Below are 13947 nucleotides of genomic sequence, written 5' to 3' on the forward strand. Positions count from 1 at the left end.
CGTGAAAAACAGCTTTGTCCTTGACTTTGTCCTTTAACAACTTCAATGGTTGTATCATCATTGAATTTGTCTAATGAAATACCATATTTGCTCAAGCCAAAAACGAGCTGACTGAACAGCTCTGAGTCCACGAATAAGCCCTTTGGTGTATCTGTTGGAAATGTCCTTTCTGATTACTTCTCCCTGTAATTGCTTTAAAAAGTATGACAATTTGCAAGATCACAAATTATTTAATGTCTTCAATTAGTTTTGTATATTTCTAGTTTTGTTTTTACTCAGAATATCCTGTGGAACAAATTCACTTGCCTTATAGAAGCTTGGTTTTGATGTTTACTTAAGCATTCATTACCTCTATCAGGTGGCATCTTAAAGTATACTGTGACTTTTTGTCAGAACAGTTTTCATAAAACTATATTGATTGCTGTTAGTTTTATTACCTTCTTTTAACCCCAAAAGAAACTCCATGACAGCCTTCCTGTGATTTACCCCAGAATTTATCAGCTTACCACATGCTCTTCAACTGTTTGAGTCACCCCTTCATCTTTTCCTTATTTGATGAATCTGGCTATTTTTGGCTTGACACTTGACTTCATTTTCCAGTTCTTGGTGCTGTCTGAAATATGATGGAGGTAAGGGTGTGGTAAATGAAAATGCATTTTTCTCAAACTGCTGTTTAAACTTCTGCAGTTTTGTCTTAGCCATTCTGACTTCCTCTACATGTTGTCCCCTCTGAAGGGTTAGAAATAAGGTTTCCACACACAACCAAAGCCACAGTAGCTTTAAAAAGTTTCAGTAGAAAACTTGGTTAAAACTTCAAAAAATTTCACCCTTACCTTTCTTTTGGTCAGGGGAAGGAAAGTGCTGTAGGAGATGCAGAAGGACTCTACCCCTTCTCACATTAAGATCTTTACTGTATCTCCTTGAAGTGATGCAGCTCCAGGACAACCTCTCTATTGCACACACTGGGAAAATGCAGCCACCAAAGGTGAAAGGGACAAACTGACCTTTGGGAAACATCATCTTGTGCTTAGTATGTCTCTGAACACTGTCGTTACCGTGGGTTCACACAGTACATAAAGAAGGAATAAAGCAGAGTTAAGTTGGAATTGGCTGCCTCTGTAAAGTGATAGTGAATGCATGGAATGTCCCAGTAAGATGGATTAGTAGAGACCCACATCCCAAATTCCAGGCTGAAGTCAATTGCTCTTCCTAGTTATATGAAGAACGTGATGCTATCTATCACTTCATGTACAGGTTAGCATTACTACCTCACACCAACTTGTCTCTGAATTCCTGCAGTGGGAACTCAGGTGACCTCCCAAATCCAGATGGAACATTTTAAGAACTGAGTTATTACTTGCATACTACAGGAAAGTAACCAATATGCTGAAGTGTCTTTGACTAATGTATTTTGTCTAATGCAAAACGGTTTCCAATTTATTGTTTCTGACAAGAAATAGGAGAGCCTGCATGGCAATGCTTTACCAGTTAAGGCTGAAAAGAATTTGTAGAATGTTATTGCCACCTGTATTACAGAAGGAACAGCCGTTACACCCCTCACACTGTATTCAAAGGGTAAAAATAGATGGCTAGAAAGCTGCAAACACATTCATGTGGGAAGCATGAAGAAGGGAAAACACTGACAAAAGCTGTGCTATAAGCACATCTGTGCTCAGAGAACAGACATCCATTATTTAAGGAATGGCTGCCTGATGCTCAGCTTTGAAAGCAGAACAAATATTTGGTGCTGGCTCTGAATTTTCCAGCTTTCAAGTTTAAGAAACGTGAAGCTGTCTTTGCATCATGGAGTCATTCCACACAAGTTCGTTCATTTGGCTTAGCTTGCAGGGCTTCACTGAGGTTGGCCAGCTTTCAGGAGGTGATCTGCTGCTCCTCAGCTGGCACTGGATTCAAGCCAAAGATCCCCTCAAGGTTTCTGAAGACACACTAGCAGTCGTTTTAAGCACTGTTTTCTTACTGATGGCAACACTTAAACTAGGTAAGAGTTAAGGACTTCCTGGAATTAAGCAGGAGGCAGCAGGGACTGAAAGGAGATGATTCTAGGAGGGGACCCTGCACAAAGCCTGAGTCTCCACCCTGCCTTCTTCCTCCCTATTAGGAACACGCTTCCTCTCCCAGAACCTGCCTTGGCACTTTCCCCTTGATGAGCACACTCCCTCCCAGCAGGAAGGGCAAGAATGGCTATCATATGAGCAGAACAGCTCAGGAGCAGAGGAAGCTTGTACAGAGTTAAGTGGTTTACCAAACATATCCATCAACCAGCAGTGGGCATGCTGACACGCTGGAAGGTACCTGTTTGGTCAGCCTTTAATTTAGGAAAGGGTGAGAACCCTTTCTAAAAGAAAGGGAAAAAGTTGAGAGCAAAACCTCTTTCAATACAGCCTGCATTATGTTCCCAGAACAAACCCTCCAGGATGTACCCACAAGTTCTGCTGTTGTGTCTTGACCTCTGAGATACCCCTCCAAAAGCTTAATTGGAAATTTAAGAGCTTTGACAGGGAACAAATAATAAAACAAGCTTGCTTAGACTCTTTTCACAAGTTTTAAGCTGTGAGACTGATCTCACTGAATTAGTGTCACTGAAAACAAAAGCAGAAAAAAATAAGGGAGAAAAAAGTGGGAAGGATATGACTCTTAAGGAGGGAACAGGATGGGAATAAAGCACCAAAGCAAAGGGACAGAGGAGAGCTCTTGAAATAAAGTCCTGTAGAAGGTGGGAGAGCAGAGGAGCAGGTCAGCCTCCACTGCTTCCCTCCCCATCCACAAGTCATCACCACCATGACCTCAGACTCATTCAAAGCCCCTCTCCCACTAGTGCCAACAATACCCCAGACCACCCCACATAACAGGTAGCTGTGGGACAGAGAGCAGGCAGGGATCGTGAATTATTTCAATCTCACTTGGTGACCCTGGACTGCTGGAAAACCTGCAGATGTGACACTGCCAGCAATACAGCCTGCTTAAAAAGCCTTATATCCACCACAAGAGATTTTAGACACACAACCCTACTGGCACACGTTTTGCAGTGGTAGGGAAACACCCCCAGTTGTTCCACCTCACTCTTCACATCTACCACCACACAGACCTCACGTCTCCATACCCCTCTGTTTGGAGGTACCATCAATTTCTCTTACAGAGTGCTTTCTGGAAAGCTTCAGAGAGAAAGTAGTTACCTATATCACGTAGGAGAAGCCTCTGGCTTGAGTAATTCCATGGAAAGGCTGACTGGCCCAGGTTTCCTTCTCACCTGGAACAGTATTTTTAAGGTTCTGTTGTGGAAGACAGTTTTACTATTGAATCCATAGTAAACTGGACTAGATAAAGTCCTCCTACATGAGGAAAATATGAGGCTTCAAAAGAATTATTCAGAAGAAAAAACTTTTCCTAAAGAAAAAATGCAAGTCTGAGAAAAATAAAACTCTTCTTCCCCACATTGTGTTTATTTAAGCTTTGAGCACAATTTTTTTTTTTTTTTTTTTTTATTGTTTCAAGGTCTTATAATAAGGCCATGTGTCTCATGTCAAAATGAAGGTAATTGTGACCAAGTGCTTCTCAACCAAAAATACCAAAATCAGTCTTTCCAATTTAAAAATAAAAAGTTTTAAACTGCTAATAAGTCTCCAAAAAATATCAGTTCTTAACAAAATGATTACTTGAGACAAAGTAGGGCTTTTTGGTCATGAAATGATCTGGAGAAAAGCATTAGCCTGGAGAAGGGGATGCTCAGGGGCGACCTTACCACTCTTTATAGATACGTTAAAGGAGGCTGTAGTGAGGTGGGGGTTGGTCTATTCTCCCATGTGCCTGGTAACAGGACCAGGGGAAATAGGCTAAAGTTGCACCAGGGGAGGTTTAGGCTGGGTATGAGGAGAAACTTCTTTACCAAAAGGGTTGGTAGGCATTGGAATAGGCTGCCCAGGGAAGTGGTGGAGTCACCATCCCTGGAGGTCTTTAAAAGACGTTTAGATGTTGAACTTCGGGATATAGTTTAGTGAAGGACTTGTTAGTGTTAGGTCAGAGGTTGGACTCAATGATCTTGGAGGTCTCTTCCAACCTAGATTATTCTGTGATTCCCAAACAACTTCTCTATCAAGGCTGTCAAATGCCTCACTCCTATCCCAGAGAAGCTATTTTGTAAACTGAAACCTAGTGCTACCTTGAAAGCAGGGAGACTCCTGACCTCCAGCTTTCACATGTAGAAAGCAGGTTCTGGTATCACCAAAAAATGACTCATAATGCCCCTTTGAACAGTCTCGTCCTGTCAACTGGACAATAAAAAACGCTTTACACAACTATGAGTTTGTGACCACTAGTGTTTAGTTGGCAAACTAAAGCAGATATCTTTAAAACTGCTTTGTTTGCCTGTGCGCATTGCAGAGCACTACGAGGGCCACGAGGTCACAGATCCCAATCTCACTCCACATAGATAACTTAGCACATTTGGAGAAAATACCATTTGACAATTTGACAAAGGGCAAATTCACATCCTGACTCCCAAGATTCACATCTGCTGCCAACATTGGTGGCAGAATTCTCCCAGTTGCACTCCAGCAAGCTCTGGCCAATTTGGCAGGCAGGTGGCTACAGACGAGCAAGGGGAAGGCAGGGTCAGAAGCCAAATCCCACATATTTGGCATGTCAGCAACCAGAATACCGGTCAGCATGCATAGGTCTTATCACCCACAGCATGTGCTGTCTCACCTTGTGAGGACTTTGAAGTATGTGGAAGGGGCTGAGATGACTGTGGTTTCTTTCACCTCTTTTGAAGGGTCCAGTGCTTGTGACATAATTTAGCTCTGGGATGCCCAAAACACTGACACTTTCACTTTTCCTAAGCTTTGCCTGTCAGGCCAAATTGCAAAGGAAGAGCTAGCACAGGCAGTAGGATTTTCTCCTATTAAGGCAGGTGGTCCCTATAGAAGTAGGGGACTGATTCAGGGAAGAGTTGGGAAGCAGTGTTTCTGACTCATTTCCTATTTTTCGCATGTAAGGGCAATCACATTTATACAGGTGTAGACAGGGCAGCTGATAAGCAAACATTGTCTTTCCTTTTCATCTGCTGCTGGCATTTTTCCTTTGAAATCAATTTCAACTACAACCACACACACTGTTTCCGCAGCCAGATCTCTGAAAGATGGAAACCACAGCTCTCCATGCCACAGTCACAACAAAGACACAAACTCCTGTTCAGCATTCTGCCCAGATTAGTTCCTTGCAAGTATACTGCAGAGACCTGACCAATGACCAGATTTATTTGGACCCATGAACCACAGTGCATGAATTTCACATGAATTACTGTTCTAATCAAGACCAAATGGCCCAGAGATCAGAGCTGTACATACAAGAGCTCTTGTTCCCATTCCTGAAATAAGGCAGCTATATATGTCCCTGAATACATGAGACAGACAGTCCATCCCCACGGGAGGTACAGAGGGCATCTACCCCCTGGTCAGGGCTACCTGGCCCACCTTTGGCCTGGAATACCACTGTCCCTAGCGTTCCATTCTACCTTGCACTAACAGATATGAGGAACATTTAATGACTCAGCAAGGGAAATGCTGTTTTGAACACCAGACCCTGAGCTGGACTGGTGCAAGCCCTGGGCCCAGTCTGTGCAGCAGTCAGTGCCCTCATGAGCTGACTTCCCCTAGAACTGGCCCAAGTCAAGACCAAGTGTCAGTTCCTCATACCATCTCCTACAGGTGGTACACTGCATCAGAGCTGTTGGAGCATGAAGGTCTCAAAAGTTTCTTTTGTACATGAGAAAACTGAATACCAGTTATCTGCCAGGGCCATTCAGTTGCTGAGCAAGCAACATTTTACTACAGCAAGAGCTTGCCGAGCTTGCCTGCTGGTATGCACTCTGCTTGCTGCCTGGCATTCACCTCCTCAACTTTGCCATGAGCTCATCCCTCTCTTGAGCCAGGGAATTCCAGGCAAGCCTCCCATGCCACAGCACAGAGGTTTATACAAACAAGTGTTTTTCATTATTGTTTGAGCTTAAAGAACATAGTTTCCAGATTTTTTTTTTTAAATGTATATATAAAAGTTTATGTCAGAGGCTCACTGAACTTTGAGAAATGCTTGCTGCCAAGTGGTGCACCCTTTTTGTTAACAAAAAAAATATACACAGTTCTACTTGGGTGACTGTATAACTGATATGCTGGGGAGATGATGATCTAGGAAAATAACCTACTGGGATTGGTAGACCAAAGAACTGATACACCAATGAATGTCTTAAAACATTACAAGTGGTTTTCATGTTTATCCCAATGCTGAAAAGAGTTATCCTTTGGCAAATTTTCAGGAGGGAGAACTCGGGCTTTTTGATAATACTGCAAGTAAGCCAAGGGAAAACAAGCATGAAAGGGAATGAATTAATCATCCTGAAGCAGAACTGGACTGGCGCTAAGAGAACAGCATATCCAAGATAATCTTCCACTATCACAGAAATGGACAGGTGACTATATATAGGGCTTCAAATAAATAACTGACAACTGACACTTCACTATGCACATTTAAATATGTACCTTCTTAGGTAACTCCTGCCTTTCACAAACATCTGGTTTCAATAGAAGGTTATACTTGGGATTTTACTTTATTTTTTGAACACAAATCTGAACTAGTCCTGTGTGCAATTACAGCCCTAACAGCTGAAACTGGGGTTTACTTCAGTGTTCATTTGTCTTAGACATGGCACTAAAAAGTTAGTGTCGCCTTGGATGCAAGTCCTTTCCACTAATGTCACAGTTCTTCAGGCAGTCCCACAAGCCCCAAATCTCTTAGCCTCATGTGGAAAATCATTCATAGCAGCTGAGGAAACTAGAACCAGGAGCAAACAGACACAGGCAGCTACTCCACTGTCACAGAAGGTGTTTGAAAGATGGAGTTTGCAAGCCAAGCCCTTTGTGCAACACACCCTGCCACTATGGCTGCTATTTTTGCACAAAGCATGGATCTACAGCCTGAGACCTCACTTACCTACTTTGCCCAAAAGGCCCTGTTTTTGTAAACTAGAGCTATTATTCACAGGTTTGCATAAAGCAAAACTGAAGGAGGTTGTGGTTCTCCTCTTACTTTACAGCTCAGGTGCAATGCAAGGAAACCAGTGTTTAATTCTGTCCCTCTGTCTCACTTGATTACCCACATATCCTCTTATGAACATACTCAAGCCACTTTGTTGCAAAGCCTTGCACAGAAAGAAGGAAGGAGTCCTCATCTGTTCTGTTTCCAGCCCCCCAGTATTAGCTGGCTCACCTCTTGACATGCAAGTGCCCCAGTGCTCAGGCCAGCATGGTGCAGCAGGGCAACACTTACACCATGCAAAGTATGAGAACCATTCAGAGGTTCCCAATAACAGTTAACTCAAGGGAGAAGTGACCTCTGATTTCAAAACTGATGCTAAAAAGAGAGCTACTGATCTGTAACTCTTTCTCCTGTCTTTGGTGTGGTATAAAGCAAGCATGAGCTAGCAGATGATCACAGCCACAATACTGGGTTATGTTTACCCAGACAGAAGCAGCTTCTGATGATGTCTTCCTCTACAATACTGCCTTTAACAACTGTTTTCATCCCACATACAAGCACATGGCTTGCACAGGATGGAGGACCATTCTCCTACGAACTATCCAGACAGAACCCAACAAGGACCTGCAGCTGCCTTCTGGTGCCATGCCAGCTCTTATTGTATGTTTACTGCCCAGGACCAACGTGGCCCCTGCTCAGCTGAGCTCATGGGCCAAGGACTCCTGAGGAAAGCAGGCTGATGTTCATCTGTCCACCAGCAGACACTGGTGGGTTTCTGGCATGCATGAGATGAGCAACTCCAGGAGGCAGCTGCAGGAGCCATTTCACCTCCCTCAGGCTTTGCTCTACTACCCATGACTAATTCCTCACTTAAATCAGAACATAAGAACATCTGATAGTACACACACTTCCAGTGGGACAGCTGATGCTTCATTTTCTTTTAGCTTTTAACTGTACTGCTTATTCTGCTTCTACATTAACTCACCTTTAATTTGGTTGCTGTTCATTAGGTCCTTTATGACCTCCTGTGCCTCACAACTTACCTCCTTCTACCCCACCACACAACTAACAGCTTGGTGGGTGGTAATCTGCAGCATTGCAAATGGGATAATGCAAAGCTGTAGATTTGCCTACAAGATTTGGGCAATAATCTTTCCTAGGTAACTCACGCAGCAGGAGTATAGGTCTGAAGCCTAGTGATGAGGCATGCCTCCAGCTTCTCTGCTACCACCTTGTACCTCTCAAAACCATGTCTGAACAGAGAAGGTGGCATGGCCTGGTGCACACTGAGCACTAACTGGTGTATTTGATTCCCATCGGTCCCTCTAAAATTGCTCACTATCTGCAAGTATGCTGACACTTACCCTAAGCAACAGCTTATATCTGAAAATGGCATTGCACAGAAGTTAGTTTCCAATCTTGCAGACATCTACTGTAATTGTCAACATTGAAACATTGACTGCTCTGTGACAGACAGGAAATAAGCTGCTAAACACTGTCAAGACTGCAATGTCCATGGTCATCTGCCTTGGAAACACAAGCTTCATCCACCTCCAAGAATCAAAAAGTTAGGAAAAATGAATCTTTGCTTTCATTTCCTCACTTCAGACAAGGCAATTGCCCTCCTGGTGGATACCATCACTAGAACCAAGTGCTACATATCATGACCACGCATGCTGTCCACTGCTTTTTGGGCATTAATGGGGCTAAATAACACAGGAAGCCACCAAAACTGCTCTTCTGCCTTGAAGAAGTGACATTGTACTATAAGAAGTCTTACTGACACATCTGCCAAACATGCCACGCGGAGTAGAAGCAGTCTTGCATCAGCCTACCCTTGTACCTCTCAAGAAGGCTTAGGTGGTCCACATCCCTTCCACCTCAGTTCTCTCAGCATGGACACAACACAGTCTGGATGAGGAGAAAAGAATTATGTGCAGATTTGAGACCAATATATCCATTTTAAGAGTGTGCATATACACAAACACGCACACCAAACCTCCCTGGCACATCTCAGTCCAACACTTGTAGCATCAAGAACAGAACTTAAAAGAATACTATGAAGTCAAGTACTCTGAATTAAGACTGCACAAATAACCTCTATACCTGCATTTCTTAGCTTTAGTCCTCAGCCATATGCATTTTATGACTTTTTCCACAAGTTTGCTGCTTCATTTATTGCCAGTAATTTAAGTATTAACCAGGGGCTGTGCTCTAATAAGTATCCTGTCTAGAAGGACCCTGCTCTATTTATTGTAGAAGTTAAAATATGCTGCTGAAATGATGAACACTGAACGGTTGAAAGAAAAATGTCTTGTTTAAAAATAAAGTTTCCATAACCTCAGAATGCTCCTGAAAGTGTTGCAGTTTCTACAAGATGCCTGTTACCTTATTCAGCCCCAGACTTTGAAAGCATACTTTATATTTCTCTACTTCCAGCTAATTGCACTGAAATGTTTTGGCCTGTTTTGCTGAAGTGGAAAGCATGCATGAACAGTAAACAGAAGCAGAGGCCTATATTTCAGGTTTAAGTAAGATGTGGTTCCCCCCTCCCCCCATTTCATGGTAGTTTGACATAACTAAAAAAATAAATTTGTTTTTAAGTGAACTTGTGAGCAAAGTTGGGTCAAAGTCAAAAGGAACTGTCGGCAAATATTACCAGTAATTCAAACATGTGGCTTAATTTTCCAAGAACAACCTGTTTGAGATATCTAAAGTTTAATATTAAAGTATGCTTTAAATGGAAATGAAAAACAATGTTTCAAATTGCATATTCTCCCCCTCAAAATAATTATGGAACAAGTAGACCAGAGCTGATGAAGGAAAAAATACAAAGAACATACAAAGTTCTGATTCATCAAATATCATAATAACCTAATAACCCATAGCAACAGCAAGTTGTTATTCCCTTTACAGTCCTCCTACAGAAGGAGGTGGGACAGAAAGGAAACAGAGCCCACATTGTTGCTCCACAAGCCCTGAAGGGAAATGGCCCCTGGAGCAATGCTCAACCATTTACATGTACTTGCCAGCTTGCTTAACAGATTCATGGTTTAATTGGGGTGGTTAAAGTATTCCTTTCCCTACCTGGGTTCAGAAACAGGTATCAGGTGAGGCCCATCCCACACAACAGGAGTGAAGCAGCCTTCAGTTCATGGACTGGAGCCAATTACAGAATCTGCACCTGTAGTTTGACCTCAAGAATGTCAGCCTATCTGGTCAAAGTCTGGCAGATGTGAACACCTTCAAGCAGCAACTTGCAGTCAGATGTATCAGGTAATTCTCACTGCAGATTGCTCCATGGCTGCCCAGGAATTCAAGTGCATTCCTGTAGTTTAAATCAAACACCTTTTGGACTATTGCAGCCTCAAATACCACACACTGTCTGAACAGTGAAACCAAGCACCTGTTTATCAAGCTTTACACCTCGACTGTGTATCCCTGCTCTTCAATTTCTCCCAGCTCTCTTCATTTCTACCTGCTAACACTTCTCTCTCCATGTAAGCATGTGACCAGAACAACTCTTCCAACCAGTTCTTTCCTGAGCAGAGCAGGTTGGATGGTTATTTCCAGCTAAAAGTGTGGACTTCTTTCCTAGTACCACCACTTATTTTCTGCCCAGGTCTTGTACAAGCCATTTCACATCCTCATACCAGTCCTTGCTCTCAATGTCTGCCTGAATTTCAAGAACCGTGTCCTTCATCAAATGAAAGGGGAATTCAACATCTAGCTATAAAAACTGCGAAGCAAAGGCACATAGTGTCTGTTCATTATGAAGCAAGAGGGAAAAAGGCTTTACAGCAGATCTGGAAGGCACATGGGTTGCACCTTATTTTCTTTTCTTGGTGCTACTAAAGGGTACAGAGTAAAATCATGCATTATATAGAGCAGCAGTGAACCCTTTCAGTACAGTGCTGCCCTTCTTTAGAAAAGAGGTGCTCAAGATTTCATGTTTGCCTTTCTTCCTTAAACACAGCTGACAAGGATTTCTTCAACATTTTTATTTTGAAAACGATTTTAATTGGATCTGTTTTCCCATCATTTTCAGTACCATGATTTATCCTGGTAAGCCACACATCACAGAAGGATCATTTTGCAAAACAAATGTTTTCTGTATGCCTCACAGTGGAATGAATTTATTAATTGAAATATAAGGGTAATAATCCCACAGCATTAATTTGAGAAGCCCTTATTTACTTTTGAAGTACCTTTTATTTGCCTAAGGTAGGAAGTTGAGCAGTATCAGAGAGGTAAAGTGTTCTATGGCCTTTTGTTCACAGGATTTAGCATAAGGCAACTGCTACCTAGCATGAAAGCAAATAGCATCCTTCAAGATTTTCTTAACTAAGCAACAGGCATGAATGCTGTGTGGACCTCATATGAAGGTGTCCTGCCTCTCTAGGGAAGAGGAGGAAAAAAGCAACAACAAAAAACCCCACAAACATTTAGAGCCTTGCTCGATGCCCTTACTAAAAGGCCATCCCCCTTCATGATAGGGATCCCTCAGCTCCCCAGCTATATGGCCCTTTCTGGATATCATCAGGTCAGAAACATATTGCAGTAAAGTGGGGACACTGCTCAGATCAAATACCTTGCTTACACTCATGAAGCTTTGCTTCAGAAATAGCTCAGACAGCTTGACCTACGCTATCTGTAGGCAAAGGAAGTTATTTCAAAATTACTGGCATTATTGCAATAACATAATTGCACCTCAACACTGCACCTGTAAAATTCCCAGCATTTGCACAATATCCAGTGTCAGCATATCTCCGAGGTCACATGGTCAGCCAGAACAGGAAACCCTAAGCATCCATGGGTTGTCCAGCCCTGAGGCTGCCCTTCACAAGGTCACTTCTTGCAGAAGAGTTGTCCTAGGGCAAGACAGAGGGAAACAGTGTTCCTGTCCTCTACTGAGAGATGACCACAAGCAGTAGGTGCCTTAAGTCATAGAGGCCAGAGAGGAGGAAGAAGGGTGCCAAAGCAATTGTTAAAGCTTCTACAAAGCAAAGTCCAGAAGGAGAGAGGTGAATTAAGCAAGGCCAGCATCACTAGTTCCACAGCAAGGTGGTGCATACTGCCTCCATTAAGAGTCTTCCTGTTAGTATCTCACACCTGGCCTCTTCAGCATAATACCCGAGTTCAGTTCTGGGTGAATATCAAGCTAAAACAGTATGCAACCATCTCCTTTTGTCCCACTCGTCCCTCAGGAAGCTTGCTGTATGTTATGTATGGAAAAGTTTTTGGTGTTGTTATTTAAATCCACTCCACATTGGTGGAAGGGCGAGAAACTGAGTTCAATATGTTTAACATGTTTTAGAAGTCAGGAGGCAGAGGGAATCACAGAATCACAGAATTTCTAGGTTGGAAGAGACCTCAAGATCATCGAGTCCAACCTCTGACCTAACGCTAGCAGTCCCCACTAAACCATATCCCTAAGCTCTACATCTAAACGTCTTTTGAAGACTTCCAGGGATGGTGACTCCACCACTTCCCTGGGCAATGCCTCACAACCCTTTCAGTAAAGAAGTTCTTCCTAACATCTAACCTAAAACTCCCCTGGCTCAACTTAAGCCCATTCCCCCTTGTCCTGTCACCAGGCATGTGGGAGAACAAACCAACCCCCACCTCGCTACAGCCTCCCTTGAGGTACCTATAGAGAGCAATAAGGTCGCCCCTGAGCCTCCTCTTTTCCAGGCTGAACAAGCCCAGCTCCCTCAGCCGCTCCTCATAGGACTTGTTCTCCAGGCCCCTCACCAGCTTCGTCACCCTTCTCTGCACCCGCTCAAGCACCTCCATGTCCTTCTTGTAGCGAGGGGACCAAAACTGAGCACAGTACTCGAGGTGCGGCCTCATCAGAGCTGAGTACAGGGGGAAGTCACCTCCCTAGCCCTGCTGGTCACACTGTTCCTGATACAAGCCAGGATGCTGTTGGCCTTCTTGGCCACCTGAGCACACTGCTGGCTCATATTCAGCCGACTATCCACCATCACTCCCAGGTCCTTCTCTGCCTGGCAGCTCTCCAACCATTCCTCTCCTAGCCTGTAGCTCTGCTTGGGGTTATTGCGCCCCAGGTGCAGGACCCGGCACTTGGCCTTGTTGAACTTCATGCAGTTAAAGAAACAACAAAAAGAGCCATCCAGAAGTTTGCTGCTATTCACATACCAAGACATTTTTTTCCCCTTCCCTGTGAAGTGCTGGTTCTGTGCTTAAGACCCAGACAGGAAAAATCTTGGCCTGGACATCAGTTTTCCTCATTTGTTGGGAGAAGAGAAAGGCAATTGCTGTGCAACCTTTACTGTCAGTCTTGATGTCAACCAAGGACCCTGCAGCTTATTGAGTGCTTTTGTTATATATATGTCTGCTTTGTTTGGAAGGAGAAGGTGCTAGTGTCATGATGCAAGCATCTTTCAAGAAGGCAATCACTTCTGCCTTGTTCTGTGAAGTTCTGTCCTCCATAGATTTTGGAGGCAGTGTTAACATTGTATAAGAAAGTACCAAACAAAGTCATGCCTCCTAGGTTCTCTGCACACTACAGATGCTAGTGAAGGCATTTTGAAGTCCAGGAGCCACTGTCACACCTTACAGACTCATCCAACAATTCAAGACAAACAGTCATTTGTGATAAACTTCTCTGGATTTGGAAGTACAAATAGTGACAGTTACTGACCTCAACAAAATGTACTATTTCCAAGGCTTCCTTCAGACTGACTTTCCTGGCAAATGGAGAAGATCCCAAAGCCAAAAAACTCCACTCAACTCTTTGCTCATGCTGTACATTTCATGCTAGAAGGGTTATGTTACAGCTTACTGCAGCCATACCTTATACCCATCTAAAACTTCACACCCTCCACACATGGCATAAACCGTCTTTTAGCTCAGAATTTTCTCACAGGCTTGCAC

General features: G+C 43.3%; 1 protein-coding gene across 1 annotated transcript in view; it reads left to right on the forward strand.

Annotated features, from left to right (window-relative positions):
- NEDD9 (neural precursor cell expressed, developmentally down-regulated 9) overlaps positions 1 to 13947 on the forward strand; it is a 97957-nt gene that overhangs the window by 12144 nt on the left and 71866 nt on the right. The gene's annotated exons all lie outside the window — the stretch shown is intronic.

Source organism: Aythya marila (genome assembly GCF_965140915.1).
Source record: "Aythya marila genome assembly, chromosome: 2".
NCBI classification, from domain to species: Eukaryota; Metazoa; Chordata; class Aves; order Anseriformes; family Anatidae; genus Aythya; species Aythya marila.